Raw genomic sequence first — 24,258 nt, 5'->3', positions numbered from 1 at the left:
GACGTGTTATGCAAGCACAGAAATGCATGGAGGGGGAGAGATATAAGCAGGTTTCAAATGTGTCAATGCCTCCTCCCCAGAATTCATCTTCTAAAAATGCTTTGCCTACCTAGGAAAAAGCCAATCACACAGTTAAAGCACCATCCAATTTCTTCTGTGCATTTAGTCACAGCAGACAGCTCCATATGAACCACTGTGGGTGCTTGTTGATTTTCAGCAATGGGTGAATGACATTTCAGCATCCTAGCAAGCTCTGAATATGTCAAACAAACCCATCAAACATCCCGATTACTCCCATGGCGATGACAACCCTCTTGAATGTCAACATTCTTTTAAAATTTACATTTCATTCATTTCTGTATATATTCTGAGGGCAAACATGAAGGACAGGAGGGGTACAGTAGAGTTACATGGTTCCATCTGAGAAGTGACAGTCAGGAAGATTGTCATCCTGGAATATTCTGTAGATACTCAATGGAAGTCTGGTTGGTGGTGGAGGAAAGTAATGCTATATTTTATCATTCCCATGATATCCCCAGGGAGTTTTATCCAATGTTGCATTCTACTCACAGAACAATCTCTTGCTTGCGCAACGGATATCCCCCTCATCTCCACAACATCTCCCTTTGCACCCTCAAATTCTGCCCCATGAGGTTGTGGGTAGTGCTTCAGAGTAGATGTTCTAGCTGAGGAGAATTCCCTCTTCTCATGTCCCAGAAATCATTGCCCACACCCCAAATTATTTATTTCTATGACACAGGAAGTTAAGAACCAGGTTCTCAAAGATGAGCAACAACAGCAGGGACATGTTCAGATTAACTGCAATGAAATTCAGAGTGATAAATGTATTAACTGGTCTCTTGACACTGTAGGCTGTAGTTGATTGTGTCCATTTTTGTCAAAACAAACCAACTCAGGGGTTGTAGCTTGGCATGAAGGAGAAATTCAATTCAAAGCTGAATCTATCAACTCCACACTTCCAGAAACAATACATGAACGCAGCTGTCCTTTGAAATTCACACTTATCTGAATTTTGCAATGCAGTACTCCAACCTAAGGGTGTTTACAAAAATGCATATTCTAGGTTCAAGAGTGCCAAAAAACGAGTATCTTTGTGAAAGTAGCGTACAGAAATGTGTTATATTGTTCACAATATAAATTGTTTGCGAAAATGTGTACCTTAGTCAAAATTGCATACATTTTTTTTAATTAGGAAAATTTCAAACTAAAATACTGATGAATTTTCACGAAGACTATTTTTTGAAGAAAAAAAATCAAATTGCTGCAAAATGTGGGGAACTGAAGTTTACACTGAGGGAAAATAGGGAAATGAGAGAACTGGAACTGACATAACCTTCCATCCCTAGACTGCATCTAAGGCTGCATGAGAGGATTTCTGCTTGGGCAAACTTGGATGCAGCTTTGAAAGATATCCTGAAGAGCTCGGATAGATGGACAGAGATAAGATTTGCCTTCTGCTTCTTGAGCAACATAAACACTTTACCTGTAGAGTATCTTTGTTTGCTTTCATACAAATGGAAACAATCAATTACCGTTTGCTGTCACAAAAAGCATTTAATATCATTATCACTCAAGATTTCATTACACTTTACTGCAATCTGAATATGTCCCCATTTGTTGTCCATCTTTGAAAAGCTGGTTCTTAACCACCTCTGTCTTATAGATAAAATGTACGAGACTGCTTTAAATGTACGTTCTGAAGGTGACATTGTCTCATTCTGCAAATGACCTTCTGGAAACATAAGAGATCCTGGCATTCTAAGTTCCGTTTGAAATATTCCAACAAGTGAAAATTCAGACGGAAAATTTGTTGAGCTTTCTTTGGCGAAGTTATTGAGCTGTTTTTCGCAATTTCCGTCTGGACACTGTCTCCGACAGCCGACATAGGGCAACCCTACATTGGGTAGCTTTAGGCAGCACAGCATAAGGCTTAAAGCCTAAGTCTTAAAACTGTCAGAGGCGCATCTGCAAAAATACACAAAACAAGCCCTGCCTCCACCCACACCACTCACTAATGGAAACGTTTGAACATGGATGTAAAGCGTGCCTAGAACATCCCTGCATGGAAGTTTAGCCTTGCTCAAAACAGAGGGACAGCACTAATGTAATATTGTATAATTATACTGCTAAATTACACCTTGAATTATTGATGCAATATTGACCCATTTAGTATAACCTTAATAACCAATTCCTAGCATACACCACTTACAAGTTAATACACCCTAACAAGGGATTAACCGAAGAGTAGACGGAACTATAAATTTGGCCTCTGTATCACTCTATGTTTTATTAAAATCCATTACATTCTTTCTGTGTGCGCAAGGTCAGAGACTAAGAGGTATCCACCATTAGTTCAACCACATTATCAGGGAAATAAGAACAGTCTGAGGGGTTCATAGTGCCTTTGTCTTCAAATAAAGTACTTTGCGACTGGCAGCAAGAGTTCTGAAGAGGACACTGTGCTTTAACACAGAGGAGGGTTCACGACCAGTGTTCCACTCTGAGAGGCAATATGCCTCAGACTACCAGATGCTAGAAATCAAAAATGGAGAGAGAGTTATTATGATCAGGCCCTGTTTGAGGGTTTCCTGGGGTGGCTTCCAGCAAAAAATAATAATAATAAAATGTCAAACGTTAAAAGCTTCCCTTGAACAGGGCTGCCTTCAGATGTCTTCTAAAAGTCGTGTAGTTCTTTATCTCCTTGACATCTGATGAGAGGGCGTTCCACAGGGTGGGTGCCACTACCAAGTAGGCCTTCTGCCTGGTTCCCTATAACCTCATTTCTCGCAGTGAGGGAACCGCCAAAAGGCCCTTGGAAGTGGACCTCAGTGTCCGGGATGAATGATGGGGGTGGAGATGCTCCTTTGGGTTTGTTTCCTCTCGTGCTTAACCAATACCCATCACAGGTAAAGGTAAAGGGACTCCTGACCATCAGGTCCAGTCTGACCGACTCTGGGGTTGCAGCGCTCATCTCGCTTTATTGGCTGAGGGAGCCGGCGTACAGCTTCCGGGTCACGTGGCCAGCATGACTAAGCCGCTTCTGGCGAACCAGAGCAGCACACAGAAACACCGTTTTCCTTCCCGTCAGAGTGGTACGTATTTATCTACTTGCACTTTGATGTGCTTTCGAACTGCTAGGTTTGCAGGAGCAGGGACCGAGCAACGGGAGCTCACCCTGTTGCGGGGATTCAAACCGCCAACCTTCTGATCAGCAAGTCCTAGGCTCTGTGGTTTAACCCACAGCACCACCCACGTCCCTATACCCATCACAGAGTCACGGTCAAATCTAGGTGCTGGGCAATGACGGGTAGAGCAAGGCCAGTGCTGGATCTAGGTTTTTATTTTTAATATTGATAACAATAACAATAACAATAACAATAATAATAATAATAATAATAATAATAATAATAATAATAATTTATACCCCACCCTTCCCAGTTCAAAAACCGGGCTCAGGGAGGCTAACAACAAATTTAAAACATTTTAAAACACTTAATTTTAAAGTCAGCATAAAATACAGTATAAAAACATGAGTAACAATAAAATTCAAAAATCAATTAGATAATCCCCAGGGCTAGCTGGCTGAATTGGTCCTACTTGGGCCAGCGAGGAGGCCAGGGGAGAATTAGCTGTGGGGTCTCAGAGTGGGTGATCTTCATAAAAGGGGAGGGGGAGGGAAGAGAAGGGAAAGAAAAGATCAGGCTGAATTCAAATTAAAGGCCAGGCGGAATAGTTCTGTCTTACAGGCCCTGTGGAAGGAAATTAAATCCTGAAGGGCCCTAGTCTCATGGGACAGAGCATTCCACCAGGTTGGAGCCATCACTGAAAAGGCCCTGGCCCTGATGGAGGATAGTCTGACTTCCTTAGGGCCCAGGACCTCTAAACTATGGTTATTCATGGACCTTTTGAGTAAGGGAGCAACCTGTGATGAGTTAATGGCTGTGTTGTTCCCCTACTTTCTGAGGCAGTATGCCTCGGAATATCAGTTGATGGAAATCACCAGTGGGAAGAGCACTGATGCACTCTGGTCCTACTTGTGAGAACAGGATGCTGGACTTCTTATGTGTTAAGTATAATTGGTTTAATTCACACTGAAATAGGAATGCCTGCGTCTATTGAGCTTAACTGGAAGATTCCACCGATGCTAAACTAAGAGCAAAAAGGACTCTCTGAGCTGCTTTGATGGGTTGACATTTAATCGATATTATTCTCAGGTAGCTCTGATATGGTGTTTTAACCTTAGATCACATGAGATGTGTTGAATTGCAAATCCGCTGTCTTGGAAGAGTGCTGGCTGGAGTCTTTTGTTCTCAGGCTCTGCAAGAGGAAGGATGTAAATGAAGCTCTCCAGGAAAACAGCTCCGAGTGGAATGGATGCTGTAAGGAGAGACACCTTTCCTTCTAGGTCTGCTAGAATTATTTCGTATTTTGTAAGAACTGGAACTGTTTGGATGTATCATTTGATGTTTCTGTTCTGTTTTGAAGAAAGTTCTGCAAGTAAAATTCCGAATGATATCTAATGGGTCTGGACAAAAAAAATCCTTCCAGTAGCACCTTAAAGACCAACTAAGTTAGTTCTTGGTATGAGCTTTCGTGTGCATGCACACTTCTTCAGATACCTCTTGCATATTCAGTGGGATACATGGATTGTAGAGGGTTCTTAATTCTAAGACCCTTGGGTATAATGTCCAGGTTCTTGCATTTAGTAAGAAAGAAGATATCAGTCTGTACCTGTGCAAGTTTCTTGGTGAGGTTGATGGACTTCCATTTCATGCGGCTCAATGTGGTGCCTTCCATAGTTCCAGTTACAGATAGGTAGCCGTGTTGGTCTGCCATAGTCAAAACAAAACAAAAACAAAAAAAAGGAAGGATTTTTTTTTGTTTTGACTATGGCAGACCAACACAGCTACCTATCTGTAATGGGTCTGGGTAATGCATTATTTCAAAAGGAGTCAATTTTTTGTGTATCCAGTCACAATATTGCCGTATTTTTCGCTCTATAAGACGCACCAGACCACAAGACGCACCTAGTTTTTGGAGGAGGAAAACAAGAAAAAAAATATTCTGAATCCCAGAAGCCAGAACAACAACAGGGATCGCTACGCTGTGAAAGCAGCAATCCCTCTTGCTGTTCTGGCTTCTGGGATAGCTGCACAGCCTGCATTCGCTCCATAAGATGCACACACATTTCCCCTTACTTTTTAGGAGGGAAAAAGTGAATCTTATAGAGCAAAAAATACGGTAATTTGTGCAATATTATGTTCTTAGGGTCAGATGTGCATTTTGCCTGATCCAGCAGGGTTCTTAGGCTGTTGTGCTTACAAGGCAGCAAGCACACATGTGCAATACTGGAACTTTCCTCAGGCATTCATCTGAGCTTATGGGGAGCACTGGAGAATCAGGAGTAAAGGGGGGCACACAATCCATGCCTCCAATGTCCCCACATGCATGGGCTCCCATCATACCAACGCATGTTGAGCATTGAGGTCTGAAAGAGGCTTTTACATGCATTCTGGTGAATGCTCCTTGCAATGTCTGCAACACTGGGAAACCCATCTTATCGGGTTTTCCAGTTGCACAGAGTCTTCTGAGCATCCTCAGCTATTTGCTTTTCTGTGGGCATGCGGAGATGTTCTCAGAGGTATAGGGAGATGTCATGGTGTCACCAAGGAGGTTGTGTAAATTGGGGGCATCATTCCTGGGCCCAGAAGATAAAGGCTTTCTTATTCTTCCTTTGGTTATCAGACAGAAACATTTCTCCTGTAAGGTGAGGAAGTGGAGCAGGGAAATGGCAGTGAAAAACAGAAGCAGTCCAGGGAACAAAGATGTAGTGAACAACATCCAAAACTATAGAAATGTTCTGTGAAGTGAGTGTTGTTGTTGTTTTAAAGGCCATTCATTTAAGAAGGCCATTGCTTTTTCAGCAATTGCTGTATATTTATCTGTTCTCTTTCTTCCATGACTGAATTCAAGATTGTGTAGATAAAAGTTCCTGGGGAACTTCATTATACACCTTTAGGCACCAGGCAAAAATGTTCCTCTTTAACCAAGCTAATTGACATCCAATGACCTTTTAAAGTATGTTGGGGGTGAAGAAGCAGGGCATGAAGATACCAGCCCCTTTCCTTGTCCCTCCCTAGCAACTGGCCCTTAATGGCTGCTGGTGAGTTTTCCCCAAGAGTTTTCTGGAAAAGCTCATAAACCCTGAACCTCCTCTATAATCTAGAGGGACGCGGGTGGCGCTCTGGGTTAAACCACAGAGCCTAGGACTTGCTGATCAGAAGGTTGGCAGTTCGAATCTCCGCAACGGGAAGGTAAACGGTGTTTGGTGCGCTGCTCTGGTTCACCAGAAGCGGCTTAGTCATGACCCGGAAGCTGTACACCAGCTCCCTTGGCCAATAAAGCGAGATGAGCGCCGCAACCCCAGAGTCGGTCACGACTTGGCCTAATGGTCAGGGGTCCCTTTACCTCACTCTATTATCTATATATCTATAGATTATCCACCACTGCATCAGAGCAGATTTTCCTCCCCTGATAACTTTTTGGTTAAAGAGGTTCCAAGGTTTCCCAGTTAGCACCTGTGTCCTTGTAATCAAAGGAGCCTGCCAAGTTCAAACACTCGTTTCTACAGCTGTTAACTCATTGGGTGGAACAAGGCATTGTGAGCCGAGATTGTCACCAAATTAAAGCTCAGACTGTTCTCCGTTGCCTTTTTGTTTCACTACCAGTGACATTCAGCTAAGGAACATTCTCTGTGATTAGTCGTCCGTTATATGTAGCCATTGTCACAGAAAGGTATTCACTCCTGAGCTTCAGTAAGGTATAAAAGTATTCACGTGAACTTAGCTTCCACTTAGAAGAAGAAAAACACAAATATGAATAATAGAATCACAGAATTGTACAGTTAGAAGGGACCCAAGAGTCATTTAGTCCAATCCCCTGTAATGCAGGAATCTCAGCTAAAGCATCCATGACAGATGGCCACCCAACTTCTGCTTAAAAACCAACAAGGAAGGAGAGTCCACAACCTCCTGAGGGAGACCGTTCTACTGTTGAACAGCTCTTTACTGTCAGAAATTTCTTCCTGATGTTGAGTCAGAATCTCCTGTCTTCTAACTTGAAGTCATTAGTTTGGGTCTTACCCTTTGGAGCAGGAGAAAACAAGATCTTTTGGAGTGTTCATGCTGTGGGCCCCTCCATCACATGCTCAGTGTCAGGAACGTGCCCCCCCCCAAGCGCAGGGGAAGAGTCAGACTCAGAAATTGAGCTAAGTGGGCGAGAGACCGATTCTGCAGATGAGAGCTGGCTGACAGAGTCAAGAAAGGGCAGTTTGACCCCCCTTCCTGGGGAAGACTCTGTTAGCTTTCAAGGAGAGGAATGAGCAGATAAGCAGAGGTCTGAGACTGTGTGAAGTGGAAGTAGGGAGGGCGGAGGCCAGCCTTTCAGTCCCCATTCTAGGAGACTGGATAAGATCAGAGGGCAACAGAAGGGCAAGAGGGCAAAGGTGGGAGTTTGGTGTTCTTCCTGCTGTGGTGGGGCAAAGATTCAGACTGACCAACTATTGTCAATGTGAGCAGGTGAGAAGCTGTGCTCTGGATGTGGTTTTTTATATATATATAAAAGAACTGCCAGGAATGAGCCAGCTCCAAGCGAAGGTTTGCAGCAAATGGCAGAAAGCAGCCAGGAACAGAGAGGGTTAGATGTTAGTCAGCCAGGGGAGAGTCGGCAGATGCGGACTTCAGCTCTTCCTGACCTTGATGAGCAGACCGATAAGGGAGTAGCTGAAAGCAGGCTGGAAGACAGCCAAAGCTCCCAGTAAGCACAAAAAGGTGCAAACAAACTCAGACAGGCTCTCTGGAAAGGAAAAGGTTGGAGTTGATCCAGTAAGTCCACACAGTCGGCGGATGGGAGGGCTGCTAAACAGGAAGCAAAACAAGAGACGTAAGGTGTGAAAGTTCAATATATTCTGTAGATACCGGAGGGAGTCTTCAGAAGGGTCATTGTGAGTAATGGTGCAGGAAGCTTTGTTACAGCTGTCTGGAGATATCTGTTTGTTTTGGCAATAAATTCTCCTTTTTAATTACCTATGCTTACTGTGTTATCAAGCTGGAAACCTGGACTCCTGACATAAACATACATAAAACTGCCAGAGTGTCATTACTTCTTATCGGGGCTTGTTTGCCTGCCAGAAATCATTACACTCAGATTGAATATATGTGTAAATAAAACCAATGACAACAAAACGTGTCCAGCTAGTTCGGCAACCTCCTCTGTTCGATTCCAACCTTTACTGGGTAAAGGACTCCAAGAACTGGAAGGGACTCGGGACATTATCCAGGCTGAAACACACACAGCCAGCCCCACAATATGAGGAACAGTTTAAAACAACTTACAATCACAGAAATAAGGCAGATCCTAAAAATATACACCTCAAGCATCGAAAGCCAGGGCAAAGAGGTTTATAAAAAGAATAATATGTGAGAGATTTTACTTTCTTGGACTCCGTGATCACTGCAGATGGTGACAGCAGTCACAAAATTAAAAGACACCTGCTTCTTGGGAGAAAAGCAATGACAAACCTAGACAGCATCCTAAAAAGCAGAGACATCACCTTGCTGACAAAGATCCATCTAGTTAAAGCTATGGTTTTCCCAGTAGGGATGTATGGAAGTGAGAGCTGGGCCATAAAAGAAGGCTGATCACCGAAGAATTGATGCTTTTGAATTATGGTGCTGGAGGAGACTCTTGAGAGTCCCATGGACTGCAGGAAGATCAAACCTCTCCATTCTGAAGGAAATCAGCCCTGAGTGCTCACTGGAAGGACAGATCCTGAAGCTGAGGCTTCAACACTTTGGCCACCTCATGAGAAGAGAAGACTCCCTGGAAAAGACCCTGATGTTGGGAAAGATGGAGGGCACAAGGAGAAGGGGACAACAGAGGACGAGATGGTTGGACAGTGTTCTCGAAGCTACCAACATGAGTTTGACCAAACTGCGGGAGGCAGTGGAAGACAGGAATGCCTGCCGTGCTCTGGTCCATGGGGTCACAAAGAGTCGGACACGACTAAACGACTAAACAACAACAACAAGGCCATGGTTTAGTGGGAAAGTAACTGCATTTCATGCAGAAGGTCTTGAGTTCAATCTCTGGCATGTGCAAAAGACCCTCGCCTAAAAATCCTGGAGAGCTACTGCCAGTCAGGGTAGTCACTATTGAACTAGGTGGGCCTAAGATCTGACTCAGTATAATACAGCTTCCTAGGCTCCTGTTCGTGATTTGGTGACATTCCCCCCTCTGTTTCTGTTTTCACCCTTGCCAATACTGTATATTCAATGTTAGAGAGCTCCTTGTATTATTGCTTAAACTGTACTGACATCTGGTGGCTCGGAATATTTCAGGATATTAAAACACATACACATGAAACCTCAATCTTTTCTCGCCATCTGTCTTTCTCCAATGACTAGTCCCATCCTTTTCAAAGGGAGAGGCTGCTTGGTCATTCAAACAGGTCAAAATTTCTAGACATTCCCCACCCGCGAGAAAAAGATTAACAACATCCAGAGAGAGAAAAAGTATTTGATTGGCTCAGTTGCTTTCATCCTTGAAGGCAACAATTGTGTTAGGGTGAATACCTTGGAACATTTTGCATTTTAAAAGAGGCTAATATATTTTTTTCTTTTAGCTATAAAATATGTTTTTTAAAAAATAAAAAAAGCTTTGCCCAGTATCCAAATATCTGTCCACTCATTTTGCAAACCCAAGAAGGCCTTCTGCTTGAATTCCTTGAAAGGCAGTCTCCTATATGCCATATGGCAGAATTTCTTTGAAGAATCCAAGGGGATTTTAGAAATGGAAGGGATTTTCATCTGACTTGGCAAATTTGACTGATATTCAAGAAGGAAAGAGGGGGGAATATGTCTCACTATGCTATCTGACATATCTATAGCAGCACCTTGGAGGACGAAGACTAAAAGGGGGAATCATAGAGCCGGAATGAGCAAGCTGTGGCCCTCCAGATTGTTCCCAGACCATCATCCCTGTCCATTGGCAATGCCAGCTGGGGCTGATGGCCACTGCAGTCCAACAACATCAGGAGAGCCACTGACCAAAAGAATATTTTTGCTCTCTCTCATAACACCAGAAATGTGCGTTTGATGTGGATCAGGCCAATCCTTTCTTGGGCTCCATGATCTCTGCAGATGGTGACAGGAGTCACGAAATTATAAGACGCCTGCTTCTTGGGACAAAAGCAATGACAAACCTAGCTAGCATCTTAAAAAGCAGAGACATCATGTTGACAACAAAGGTCCGTATAGTTAAAGCTATGGTTTTCCCAGTAGTGATGTATGGAAGTGAGAGCTGGACCATAAAGAAGGCTGATCGCCGAAGAATTGATGCTTTTGAATTATGGTGCTGGAGGAGACTCTTGAGAGTCCCATGGACTGCAAGAAAATCAAACCTATCCATTCTGAAGGAAATCAGCCCTGAGTGCTCACTGGAAGGACAGATCCTGAAGCTGAGGCTCCAATACTTTGGCCACCTCATGAGAAGAGAAGACTCCCTGGAAAAGACCCTGATGTTGGGAAAGATGAAGGGCACAAGGAGAAGGGGACGACAGAGGAAGGGATGGTTGGACAGTGTTCTCGAAGCTACCAGCATGAGTTTGACCAAGCTGCAGGAGGCAGTGAAAGACAGGAGTGCCTGGCATGCTCTGGTCCAGGGGGTCACGAAGAGTCGGACATGACTAAACCACTAAACAAACAACAACACTGACTGCAGTGGCTTTCCAGGGCTACAAACAGAGAATACTCCCAGCCCTACCTAAAGATGTCATTGGGGATTGAACCTGAGACCTTATGAGAAGCTCTGCCATTGCACTATGGTCCTTGTCCATTCTTCATGCACCTGATGAAATGGACTCTGGGTCATACTGCCATGAACTCATTGCCCTTCAGCTACTTGCTAACTCTTTGTTGATCTTGCTGAAAGAGACTAACATGCCTGTCCTTTGTCAGCTGATAAGAAACAGGAAGATAATCTAGCTGCAGAAGACGAGAGGCGGGAGAAAAATGGGGAGGAGGGAAGGCTGCTTTTAGCAATGAAATTGGCGCCATAAGGGAGGCGGAAGGCGACTCCTTTGGATGGCGAGGCAACTTGCGAGCAGCACAGCTGGACACCTCAAATCGTGTACTCTTTAATGCGTTTGAAGTGTAGATTCCTGAGGAGAAAATTAAAAACAGAGTTGTGGAGGGAAAACCTCATCTATTTCAGACTTCCGCCGAGTTTGGGAATCAGTGGGGTATTTTTTATCCTCTTTTATTTCATGCGGGGCGAGGGAAAAACTTTCCGAGATTTCAGAGTAAGCGCAAAGCGTTCTGCATCTGATATGCTCTGCACGCTTCCCTGGTGATGACTGCTGATCTTAATTAAAACTACAGCTGTTCCACACTAATAACATCCCTTTGATCATAGTCTAGGAACTCTGGAAGTGGCAAATACATATACCTGTGGGATTACTCCGCTGTCCCACGGCCTTGAGAAATCTCTAGCATAGGGGTGGGGAGCATCCATCTTGAATGTGGCCCTCAGGAACCCCCTCAGGCCACACTACCTCCCCTCAGGCCACAACCTGCACTGACTGGGTCCCTCGACCTCTTTGAATGATTTTGTCTGGCTGCAGAGATGGATTTAGGGGAGCACGAGTGGTCCACCAACACTGGGCACCAGGTCAAGAGGGTGTTGCAGAGGATGCTGCAACACTGATAAGAAATGGAAGGTGGGAGGTGGGGGGGCACCCAATTTTGGCATTGCACAGGGTACTGCTGAAATTTTAAAGCCCAAAGTCCACCACTGCTGCCTGAACTGTAATGATGTATCTTGCTTGCATGTATAGAGGATGGAGAGATGTGTGCGTACAGGAAGGAGTCTCTGGATTTTGCACTGCTGGGCTGCCTACTGTACAAAGATACAAGTTGCATCTGTTGTGCCATCCGCTTTTGCCTCTGATCATGACCACCAGTGGCCAGATTTAAGTTTAATGAGGCCCTAAGCTCCTAAAGGTAATGGGGCCCTTTATACAGTGGTACCTCGGGTTACCTACTGTCAGAGCTGCCTCTAGGTCCCAGCTCACAGAGGACCAACGCCCGGTTGATGTAATGTACAAAAGTCTTTATTGAAGTTTAGTTTCCATTTCAAACCCCAGAGTGTGCAGCCCTACGTCTTGACTCTAGATCGGCGAAGTCCCCTCTGAGTCACTATCCCTTCTGCACCAGTTTAAGATCCTAGCCCGGCTCCACCTCCTGCGCTGTTCCTTCCTCCTCTGGGTCCTTCTGCCCCCTGGGGTTTCCTCCTTCCTGGACTCTTCTGACGCTGACCCCCCTGAGTCTTGCCCTTCCTTCCGGCGGGCTTTAGGACCTGGCTCCCTATCCGGGCTACCTGCTGTGCCGCTCGCCTGTACATTTGAACTTGGCACGCGCGCCCAGCCTGTGACTTTCCTTCTGACCGTTTCCCCGCTCTCCGATGGAGGCATGGTCAATCCTGACTCATCTCCTCTCTCTGGTGGTGAGAACACTGGTCCCGATGGCTGGGACTCCTCCCCCCCCCCCACTGCGCTCTGGTGGGGAAGCTGGTCCTGATTTCCAACTGCTGCTCAGGGAGTCCCCGCTGGCCCCTTCCTTCTGGGGTTTCCGCCTTGGCACCCCCCTTGCCCTGGCCATCGGCGCTCCTTTCTGTGAATCTTCCGATTCGCTGGAGAGACTCGTGGAATCTCTCTGACCACTGTCACTGCCTACACCCCCCTCGGATTCCTCCTCACTCTCCATTTGCTCCATCTCCTGTGTCTCTGCTCCTGAACCCCTGACACCTACGCTTCAGGTTACATACGCTTCAGGTTACAGATACTTCAGGTTACAGGCTCCACTAACCCAGAAATAGTACCTCGGGTTAAGAACTTTGCATCAGGATAAGAACAGAAATCATGCTCTGGCGGCGTGGCAGCAGCAGGAGGCCCCATTAACTAAAGTGGTGCTTCAGGTTAAGAACAGTTTCAGGTTAAGAACAGACCTCTAGAACGAATTAAGTACTTAACCCGAGGTACCACTGTATGTCCAACTGTTCTTTGTCAACAACAAATCGTCACTGTTTTTTGTGTTGAATATATGTTATATGGTAATTTATGGACCTAATAGGTCTCTCAAGCCATTTGCACATGTTGCCATGCAAACAGTCCATGCAGAATATAGGCACATAGGAATATAGGAGGAAACCAGTGATATTTTAGGGAGCAGGCTAGCAGGTGGGGCCCATTGCTTACATCTTAGGAGCCTACACAACACAAAACACTGTTGCTGTATGTAGGTTTTATTTTATTTGTTTTTATCTTATATTTTGGAAAATTTACATCCAGGTTTTTTCATTTATTATTTTTTGGGAGGCCCAAGAGAGTAGGACCCTAAGCTATAGCCTGTTTAGCTTATACGTAAATCCAGCACTGGATGCCACCACCGGAGGGAATCTGGCCCTCAGATTGAAACAGCTCCACTCCCCTATCACCTGGATAGCTCAGTTGGTTAGAGTGTGGTGCTGATAATGCCAAGATTGCAGGTTCGATCCCCGTATGGGACAGCTGCATGTTCCTGCATTGCGCGGGGGTTGGAAGTGATGGTCCTCAGGGTCCCTTCCAGCTCTTCAGTCTATGATTCCATTATTCCTCTGCTTCAGCTGAAGCTACTCAAATGGAAGTTGCAGGATGTGCATGAAAACCAAGTGGTGAGAAATCACAAGTGCGGAAAATGCTGGTTCTGTTTGCAAGCTTTCCATGGGCATCTGGTTGGCAACCATGAGAAACAGCATACCTGAAGGAGCGTCTCCACCCCCATCGTTCTGCCCGGATGCTGAGGTCCAGCGCCGAAGGCCTTCTGGCGGTTCCCTCATTGCCAGAAGCCAAGTTACAGGGAACCAGGCAGAGGGCCTTTTCGGTAGTGGCACCCGCCCTGTGGAGCACCCTCCCATCAGATTTCAAAGAGATAAACAACTGCCTGGCATTTCGAAGACACCTGAAGGCAGCCCTGTTCAGGGAAGTTTTTCATGTGTGACATTTTAATGTGTTTTTAATCTTTGTTGGAAGCTGCCCAGAGTGGCTGGGGAAACCCAGCCAGATGGGCAGGGTACAAATAATAAATTATTATTATTATTATTATTATTATTATTATTATTATTATTAACAGGATGCTGGACTAGATGGGCCATTAGCCTGATCCAGCAGAGCTCTATTTATGTTCTTATTTCAGACTGGACCACTGCACTTTTAGGAGCAACCTATAAATGCCCTCATCTATGGTCATGGCAGAAAGATCCTTTGCAGAGTCTGGAACAGCCCAGAACCTGCTGGAGATCAAAATTTTCTAACATTATGGAAATAATTTTGCAAATTCAGGTTGCTTGCTCCCCCCCCCCATGCCCCCATTCTCCAGCCAACCCTACCTCCCAGATATTGCAATTGTTTCTCAGCCCATTACAACCTGCAGGACTCAAGCAATTTCAGGTGGGTAATAGGGGTGGTCATCAGCCAAGCAAAAATCCAATTTGTATAGCCCTTCACTTTATCACACACCCCTCTTTGGGATACCAGCCTATGCAGCACCGATATCAGCCATCTATAATAAATGACTCAGAGAGAAGAGAGATTAATCATATTTGCAGTTGTTGGTTTCAGAAGGTGAGTCTTCTTGCGGGGTGAAGGGAAAAATTGCTTTGGTGCTACACACCTTAAGCCAAGGGATGAAGCACTGAATATATTTTGGAAAATAACTTTGTTTTGTATTTTCATTCTGCATATTCTTCAAATGATGTTTAGGAGGATGCACACCTTTGCAGCAGAAATACATTGTGCTAGGGCTGCCATACAACCAGGGCATATAGAAGAGTTTAGGTTTTGGTGACATTGTTAAAAATAGCTCAAAAACTTCAAAAAGGCTCAACAACTTTTTGTCTGGATTTTCACTTTTTGAAATATGGCAACCCTACATTATGCTCAATTATTATACAGTGGTACCTTGGGTTACATACGCTTCAGGTTACAGACTCCGCTAACCCAGAAATAGTACCTTGGGTTAAGAACTTTGCTTCAGAATGACAACAGAAATCGTGCTCCAGTGGCGTAGTGGCAACGGGAGGCCCCATTAGCAAAAGTGGTGCTTCAGGTTAAGAACAGTTTCAGGTTAAGAACAGACCTCCAGAACAAATTAAGTACTTAACCCGAGGTACCACTGTACATATTCTCCACTCCACCTGGGCAGTATTACACATTCCCCAATCAATTTGTCCTCATATCTTCCGATATCACTTGGAAAATGCATACTGCTTAAATGTATACTGCTTGGACATATCATCTCTTGGTCTCCTCTTTTCCTGGCTAAACATATCCAGTTCCTTCAACCATTCCTCATAAGTCTGAGTTTCCAGACCCTTGGTCATCTTGGTTGCCCTCCTCTGCACACCTTCCAGCTTGTCAACATCCTTCTTTAATTTTGGCGCCTAGAACTGGACACAGTATTCCGGGTGTAGTCTGGCCAAGACAGAATAGAGTAGAACTATTACTTCCCTTGACCTGGGCAATAGACTTCCATTGACACAGCCTTGAACTGTATTAGCTTTTTTTTTGCTGCTACATCACACTGTGGACTCATAGATCTCTTTCACATGTACTGATGTGAAGCCAGGTGCCCTGCACCCTATGTTTGTGTACCTGATTATTCCTGCCAAAGTGCAGAACATGGACTGCAAGAAGATCAAACCTATCCATTCTTAAGGAAATCAGCACTGAATGCTCACTGGAAGGACAGATCGTGAAGCTGAGGCTCCAATACTTTGGCCACCTCATGAGAAGAGAAGACTCCCTGGAAAAGACCCTGATGCTGGGAAAGATGGAGGGCACAAGGAGAAGGGGACGGCAGAGGACGAGATGGTTGGACAGTGTTCTCAAAGACAGGAGTGCCTGGCGTGCTCTGGTCCATGGGGTCACAAAGAGTCGGACACGACTAAACGACTAAACAACAACAAGTGCAGAACCTTACATTTGTCCCTCTTTGAAATTAAAATGTGTTTTATTCGTTTTAATTTGTTCAGGGGGGAATAACAAGCAGAGGCACCTTTTGGGAGTTCAGGTAAGGGGTCTAGGAAGTTTACAGTAGCAGGGCCAGGCATTCACAGCAAGGCTTGTGGAACCTCCTGCAGGCTGATAGGCATGTGGAAATATTTATATATATGAAACTTCTACCATATGTGGTGGACATGGCACAAGGCAGAAAGCTACTGGTCTACGATAACTGAGGTGATAAAATAAAATATATCAAATAATCTCTGATATTCTTCATCTGAGGCCTCCTCATCTGAGGGAGCTTTGGAGGGTCATGACAAGAGAAAAGGCCTTTTCAGTTGTGGCTCCTTACTGGTTGGATTTCTGGCTCCCAATTCTTTAACAACAGCAACAACAAAATGACTCTCCTCCATACATACACAAATACACGTACTACTAAAATGCCGGAAGCTGGGGGGAGGCATACTCAGAAGGGACTTTTTCATTTGGAAGGGAACTCAAAACAAATCCCTGCAGTTAATAATTCTTTGGCACTAGGCTCTCTGCTTGATGGACCTCAGAGTTTTAAGAGAAAAACAAGGAACATCCTAGAAGTCCAATGCTGCCTCAACATTGCTGTACCTAGGGGATTTTGTGGGGAGTGGGGGCAATGCCAGCCAGGCTACCATAGAGGAGTGCTGACCAAAATAGTTTAAGAAAAGTCTCCCTTCCAAAAACAATATATTTCACCATGCCTGCAATTTCTGAAATGCCTCCCTGTCCACCCCCACCCCCACTGCCCATCTTCCACCTAAGAATGGGCTGGCGAATTTTGCAACAACCATGAACCACCATAAGTTAGAGAGATAAGTCTCATCCTCGAGCCCCATATTTCTTGATTCAAAACCCAGAGTCCCTGAAGGCATCTTCCATTCAATTTACTTGTCACTTGGTCATCAACAGCAAGCATCCTCATCCGTTCCCGGTCCTCAGTTTTTGCAACTCTAGTTCAGACATTATGTCTGTGGCGCAATCCTGCTTTTTAAACATACTATACCACAATTTTAGTGCTGCTATTTTCATCGAAGGGAGCAACCTGCAATCAAATGCAGCAGGTTTTGCTTTCGTTTGTCAATCCCTTTTGCAAAAAAAGACAGGGGGAGGGGGGGAAGTGCTGCGTTTCCTGCAACCTAGCAACACAACTTACAGTTTTAAATACCTGGCAACAAAACAAAACAAAATGAAGTTCATTTGGACTTGCGTTTCATTAACAAACTGCATAACTTAATGCAATCAAACACAGGTCCATAGCTTCGGGTTGTGCAGCAAAATATGATATAAGGAAATAGCATGTGGGCATAGCGATAAGAAGAGAAGGAGATCCTGCTGGATCACACCAATGGCTCATCTAGTTCTATGTCCTGTTCTCACAGTGGTCATCCAGATTCCTGGGGGAAATCAGCAAGTGGGATTCGAGCAAAATACCTTCCTCCCCTCCTGTGGTTTCCAGCAGCTGGTATTCAGATGCATCGCTGCTTCAAACTGTGGAGGCAGAGCCATCTTTTAAAGTCATCCAGGTTGGTAATCATCACTGCCTCCTGCAGAAGTGAGTTCCACAGTTTGCGGCCTAGGACCCTATACGGCCTAGGACCCTCGTACCTACGGGACCGCCTCTGCTGGTATGTCCCACGGAGGACCTTACAGTCTTCAAACAAAAACATCTTGGAGATCCCAGGCCACAGAGAGGTTAGGCTGGCCTCAACCAGAGCCAGGGCTTTTTTGGCTGTGGCTCCGATCTGGTGGAACGCTCTGTCACAAGAGACTAGGGCCCTGCGGGACTTGACATCTTTCTGCAGAGCCTGCAAGCCAGAGCTGTTCCACCAGGCCTTTGGCCAAGACACAGTCTGACCCCCCCCCCCTTCGATGATCCTCATAGAACTCTGGCCCAGTGGTTGCCCTTAGATTTTGAACTGATTTTAGAATATTGATTTTAGAATGTTGTGTTATTTTTATTTCTGTTAGCCACTCTGAGCCTGGCTCTGGCTGGGGAGGGTGGGATATAAATAATTTATTATTATTAATTAATTATTAATTATTATTAATTATTATTTATTATTATTATTATTACTATTATTACTATTATTACCATTACCTGTGTGCTGTGTGAAGAAGCACTTTCTTTTATCTGTCCTGAATTTTCCAACATACAGCGACAGGGAAGCTTCACTATACAGTGGTACCTTGGTTCTCGAACTTAATCCATTCTGGGAGTCCGTTTGACTCCCGAAACCATTCAAAAACCAAGGCGCAGCTTACGATTGGCTGCAGGAGCAAACCGGAATGCAGCGTTTGGGAGCCGATTTCTTCAACAACTAAGCCTTTCGGGAACCAAGGTACCACTGTATTTACAATATAATATACTTCCTATGTTCCAGGAATGTTTTGTTACACAGAACTGGGGGACCCCGGCCCAGGGATTGGCTGGGGTCCCCAGTCCCTACGATCTGGTCTTTGATATTCTTTCTAGGCCACACCCCTCAGCAGACTGAATATTTGAAGGTTACTGAATTGGTTACTGCAGCTCTTCCGCATGAAGACCTCAGTCACATGGTGCTAAAAACTGAGTCTAGTTCTGTCGTATGCAGGCAGCGGCAGGTGGCAGGGCAGAGTGGGGAGTAGCCAGTGTTTTTCACCTGGCTGCCCAATGCAGAGGTCTGGTGATTGAATACAGTAAGGGGCAGGTGGCAAGAAGGCCAGGATGGTGCGGGTGCGATGGCGGGAACAGTGCATTGGCTCCGCCACTGCACCCCCACTCTGCTGACCTCCTTATTGCTTCTCCATTCCTCCTCTCTCCCTTTCAGTTACCAGTAGTGACCTCCATGTTGCAAAGCCAGGTGAGCAACGTTGCCCAAGTCATGGCATGCCCGTCAACTGTTCTGGAAAAACAGGGACACCCCACTTTTTTTCATGCAAGAGTATGGACATTACATTTTGGGTGCCTTGCTTTCTCGTGATTTCAAACTGAGATCTTGCCCAGCCCCCCCCCCCCAAGAGTGGGTTTTTTTGTTACGCGATCCGATCTCACGTGGCACCCCCAAATGTGCATCTTGGGATGTCGTGCCCCCAAAGCGCCTTTTCTGGGTTTGCAATCTTGTGCAGCACCCCAAAGGATGCATTTTGGGGTGCCAGGCCCAACAAGAATGTTTTTTTCAAGGTCCGCAATCTCACACGGACGGCGTAACCCATGTGGGATTTCAGACCTGGAAGATGGTGTTCCGAATTTGGACCACGTTGTGCTGAAGCGCATAGCACTGTATGCAAGTCGACACAGGCTATAGAGAAAGGAACCACTCAGTTTGTAAAAGCTCCATTATAGGCCACCTTCTCCACAATCTCCTTCTTATTTAACACTCCCAGAACTCTTCTGCCATCCAAGGATCCGACCACCTATCTGCCACTAGAGACTTCTTCCAGGGTGTATTAGCAAGGGGTACACTGCTGCATTTAATATTGTAATCCCCACCCCACAAAACTTACTCATAGTAGGACCAGCTCTTTTGGAAAACGCAAGACTTGTGGATAACTAGGCATAGCTACAATGAAACTGGTTGGGGTTTTTTTTCCAGATGCTGTTCCTATTGAGAGCAGTAGCTCATCTCATCTGGATACTTGATACTTCAGGGTGCATTGTTTTATACACACAACCATCAGCTTTGTTTATGAAGCACAAAGCACACACCAGCAGTTCCTTCCAACAATGTAATGATTGAATTCTTAATTATTTACATGTTGTGGCTGACCCAGTTATTCAGGTACAGGAACGAGAGGGAGATAGCAGGCGTTGATAGCTCAGATCAGATTTGTCAGTCGGTATGAGTACAACCAATTAACAAAGGAAATTAGTACATTCTAAATTGAACTGAGATGAAAGCAAGACCTTTTTGTAAACATGTTCAACAGCAACGAAAAGCACCATTCCATCCTCTAATTTTTCACTGGTTATTTAAAAGGAGGTGGAAGTATCCAGGGAGCCTCATCCTTGCTTGGAACTATGTTTGCTGCCAGTGATCTTATCATCCAGACCAAGGCGATTGGCTATCTAAAGTTGTGACATCATCACATTCACCATGGGATTCCCGGTTGGCTGAGACTGCTGATGCAAATACTCAAAGAGGAGGAAGTTTGCAGTGATGAGACAAAAATGGGAGCCTTCCAATTGTTTCTGTTGCATTCAAGAATGCCTGTTGACAGTAAGTAGAAGACTCAGACTAAAGTCCTGTCTGTCAACGCAAAACCTACTCTGCATCAAGAGCAAAACTACAATTCCCATCATTTCCTTGGAGAATGCAGGGTGTGAGCATGCCCAGAATCTTTCAAATGCTGGTAGCTAAAAACTAGAAAGAGATCAATCTTGGCTCCTTTGAGCCCATGCAGCTGAAGTTTTTTGCTCCTCACCTTTCAAAATTTGCAAGTTTAGGAAAGTGTGGGGAAGTCAGAGAAAAGTGACAAAACAAAAAGTTGATGATCTTGGAATAATTCCCCCGGAGTGGGTTGGAAAAACCTAGGCTATTCTGAACTGAGACAGGAGGGTTTCACACAACACGACTTCGTTTATATTAGCTAGCTGAGAAGTTGTTTTTTAAGCTATCATCTCCTTTGGTTTTTTGGTCTGTTTTATTTTAGATACCTTGTTCATTATCTAGAGGATGAAATTCTATGCTTTTTATTATAGCCACAGATGAGCATAAATGCAATGAAAAACAGAATTATTCAATAAATCCAAACTTATTCTTACTGCATTTGTAACTCCCCCCCCCCAAAAAAAAGCCTCAATCTGACACCTGTTAAACTCCCAATTAACAGATTCAGGTATTTCCTTAAATCCATCAAACATTTCAATCAATTTTTTGAAGGCGGATAATAAAATAAAAACTGAATTTGACAGACCCACCTTCTGTAGTTCCACCAGAACATAAACAAACAGGGAGTTAAAGGAATACTATGAAATCTTCCTTGTACAGTAAAACACTGAACCCAGCTAATGTTAAAGCATGCCTATATTTATAAAGATTTAGCACTTCTAAATATTTTGCTGCTTTAATCCCATAACTGGGATTCACACCCACAAAGAACAGGGAACCGTTTTCCATTGCAAGAGATCATGTATTTTCAAGGTTTAAATCCCCATTCCTTTGTCCAACAGTAAAATGTTATCCTGATTAGTTCCCATCATTATCAAAACCTCGGGGGGGGGCACCCACAGTGTATGTCTTGTTCTAAAGCAGTTTTGATCCATGAAGAAACAAAAGTACCATTACTTATGTTTATTCCATCATTATAATCACATTAAATCATTATTATATAATCCCATTTGGACAGAGTCTGTTTTTAATGTATTTTATGCAGCACCTAGTGTGTGTTTTATGTACTCCACAAATAATGGCAATTAAAACTATTACTACATCCATCTGACAACCAAAGGATCAAGAATTATCCCCCAAAAAAATTCTCTATAAAAATCTCAGTAGCATAACCATGACCGAAGTTGCCCAGGAACGACTGTTAAAACAGGACAGGAAATTCTTGATATTTAAAGCAGGAGTGGAAAACATGTGCCCCTTCGGATGCTACTACAACTGCCATCATCTCTGATCATTTAACAGAGCGACTGGGGCTGATGGGACCTGGAGTCCAATAATAATTGGAGGGCCAGAGGTTTCTCACCACTGATCTAAAGACTCGGTACACAAGCATCATTTAACTGGGCCCGGTGCAAACTTCCTACAAGTGTCTTCACCCTCAAAATCCCTTTACTGCTTTGAAAAAATATGGAAGCCCAACTGGCGTCCTTTAGGTACATAGTATGACGTCGCCACTGTCAACACCAAGTAAGCCTATAAACATGCCCTGCTCTATTGGGGATCCCATAACCCCATTGCTTAGCTGCACACAGTTGCTTCACAAGTGACCCATCGTGTATTGTGTATCTGATGGGCCAGCTGAACTGTGGTGCATGTTTAATACACAACTGGCTTCTGGATGTGCTGTGATGAAGTTGCACCTTACAGTAAGAATAAGCTTCCACTCCTGGGAATGCAAAGTATTCAAAGGCATTTGAGATAGCTATACAACATAATCATGGGACATCTTTAGAGCAGACCTAGACACATCAAGCTGAACACCACCACCTGTGGCCCTCCAGATGGAGTTGGGATCCACAAATCTCCATCATCATTGGCCAGTGATCAAGGATGATGGGAGTTGTAGTTCAGAAACATATGGAGAGCCAGTGATGGAGGAAGGGGGGTGCGGACCACCCCAGGTGTCATCACTGAGAGGGGTGACAAAAATATGAGTTTTCTTAAAAATTGGGCTCACAGAACTTTTTAGTTCAGTCAACAAATGTAACAAAACACGGCTGGCACTGGACGCCACAGCACAGGGGCCAGCACTTACCACAGGGCCTGCAGTGTGCCCAAGCCATGCATCTCTCCTGGGAGTGACGTGGTAGCTTGGGTGCCTGCAGGCTCTGGACTGCCTCAAACGGCAGTGTGGGGCTTGCATCTGCCCACAGCCTCTTCCTCAGCCGCCCTACAGCTAAGGGGGAGGCAGCGGAGAGGCTCCACGCAGCTTGCCCTGCCCCCATGGGTAGCTCGCCCTGCCCCTGACTGCAGGACACATGAGTCACACCAAGAACCTGAGCAGCTAGCTACACCATTGTGGAGAGGCAGATGTTCCCCAGCCCTAATCTACAACATCCCTTGTGTTCTTGATAAATCTTCTTGCTGCAGCCACTGCCTGAAACTCAAAAAACAGAATAGGACCACCATACACAACTCCACACACAACTGGTGGGCTAAACCCAGTTTGGCCAGTGACAAATTGCTCAGGCCTTCTTTAGAGGGGATCAGAGCTTTCCAAAATCCCACCAAGACATATGTCTCCTTTATCAAAATCCAAATGTTCAGTAGAAGACAACATGCAAAGCAAGCCAAATCAGTCCAAATCCAAATCAGTCCAAAAGTCCAAATCAGAGATGTTTTCACATAATTTGTCAAAAAGCAATCCAGCGAGAATAAACCAACATCTAACCATGTGTGACTCACCAGGCTGTCATGGAAATGTCCATTCGCATCCCATTTACTGAAGCCTGTGGAAAGAGAAGACATAAGGGAGGGAGATTATTCAATGGGCAAGCAATGGGGGAACTGGGACTGGCCAAGTGACCTTACTGGCCAAGAGAAATCAGCAGTTTGATTTAATCTACAGATGATCCAAAATCAGGGACTGAGCTTTGCAAATATGTTTTCACGCTTGGAAAAGCAGCCCTCATTTTGGGTGATTTTTCTTCTTCTTCCAGGGGGAGGTCTTCAAAGGGGTTTGAACTTGTTCACACACAGAGAAGAAATGGATCCCTGTTGGCTCAAAAGGAACAGCACTCCCTTTTGGAATCTGGAATTTGGAAAAACAGGAGTGTTGGATGTGTGCACATTTCGATGCAGAAATCCAAACAGGGCCATCTTAAGCATATCCGGCGCCGTGGTGCAAAGCTCCCTCTGGCAGCCCCCCCCCCCATTTCCCAGAGTTGTCGACCTTTTTTTAGGGAGGATGGCACTGCTGGCAGGGCTGGAGGAGGTGGGCAGTTGCTGGAGGGCAGCTCCTCCGGTGGGGAAGAGGCAGAGGCTGGACGTGGCGCCTCCCAGCTCAGGCAGACGAAAGCTCTAGGCACGGTGTTGCTTCAGCGTGGCATGGCAGAGGCAGGCAAGGGTGGCAAACTGATGCCAGAAGGTGCCGCGTCCAGCCTCTGCCTCTTCCCTGACACCCCAGTGCCCCATGCCACTAGCCTCTATGGGTAGGACGCCCCTGCATCCAAATACAGTGGTACCTTCTGGAGATCTGTTCTTAACCTGAAACTGTTCTTAACCTGAAGCACCACTTTAGCTAATGGGGCCTTCCTCTGCTGCTGCCGCACGATTTCTGTTCTCATCCTGAAGCAAAGTTCTTAACCCAAGGTACTATTTCTGGGTTAGCGGAGTCTGTAACCTGAAGCGTCTGTAACCTGAGGTACTACTGTACACATATGAAGGCACAACCAAATGGTTCAGAAACTGGCCCCTGCTTTACTAAGGCCACCTGATGGTGCTGTTTTCTTACATTGGAAT

At 45.0% G+C, this 24,258-nt stretch overlaps 1 long non-coding RNA gene across 1 annotated transcript in view; it reads right to left on the bottom strand.

Moving 5' to 3' along the window:
* Positions 1–24,258, bottom strand: part of LOC310843992 — a 468,743-nt gene that overhangs the window by 321,590 nt on the left and 122,895 nt on the right. The window contains exon 2 of the long non-coding RNA XR_014563860.1: positions 23,203–23,246. This is a non-coding gene — a long non-coding RNA (uncharacterized lncRNA). The remainder of the gene's footprint in view (positions 1–23,202; positions 23,247–24,258) is intronic.

The sequence above is a fragment of the Podarcis gaigeae genome (genome assembly GCF_964106915.1).
Source record: "Podarcis gaigeae genome assembly, chromosome: 4".
NCBI lineage: Eukaryota > Metazoa > Chordata > Lepidosauria > Squamata > Lacertidae > Podarcis > Podarcis gaigeae.
This window is presented reverse-complemented; position numbering and strand designations above follow the sequence as displayed.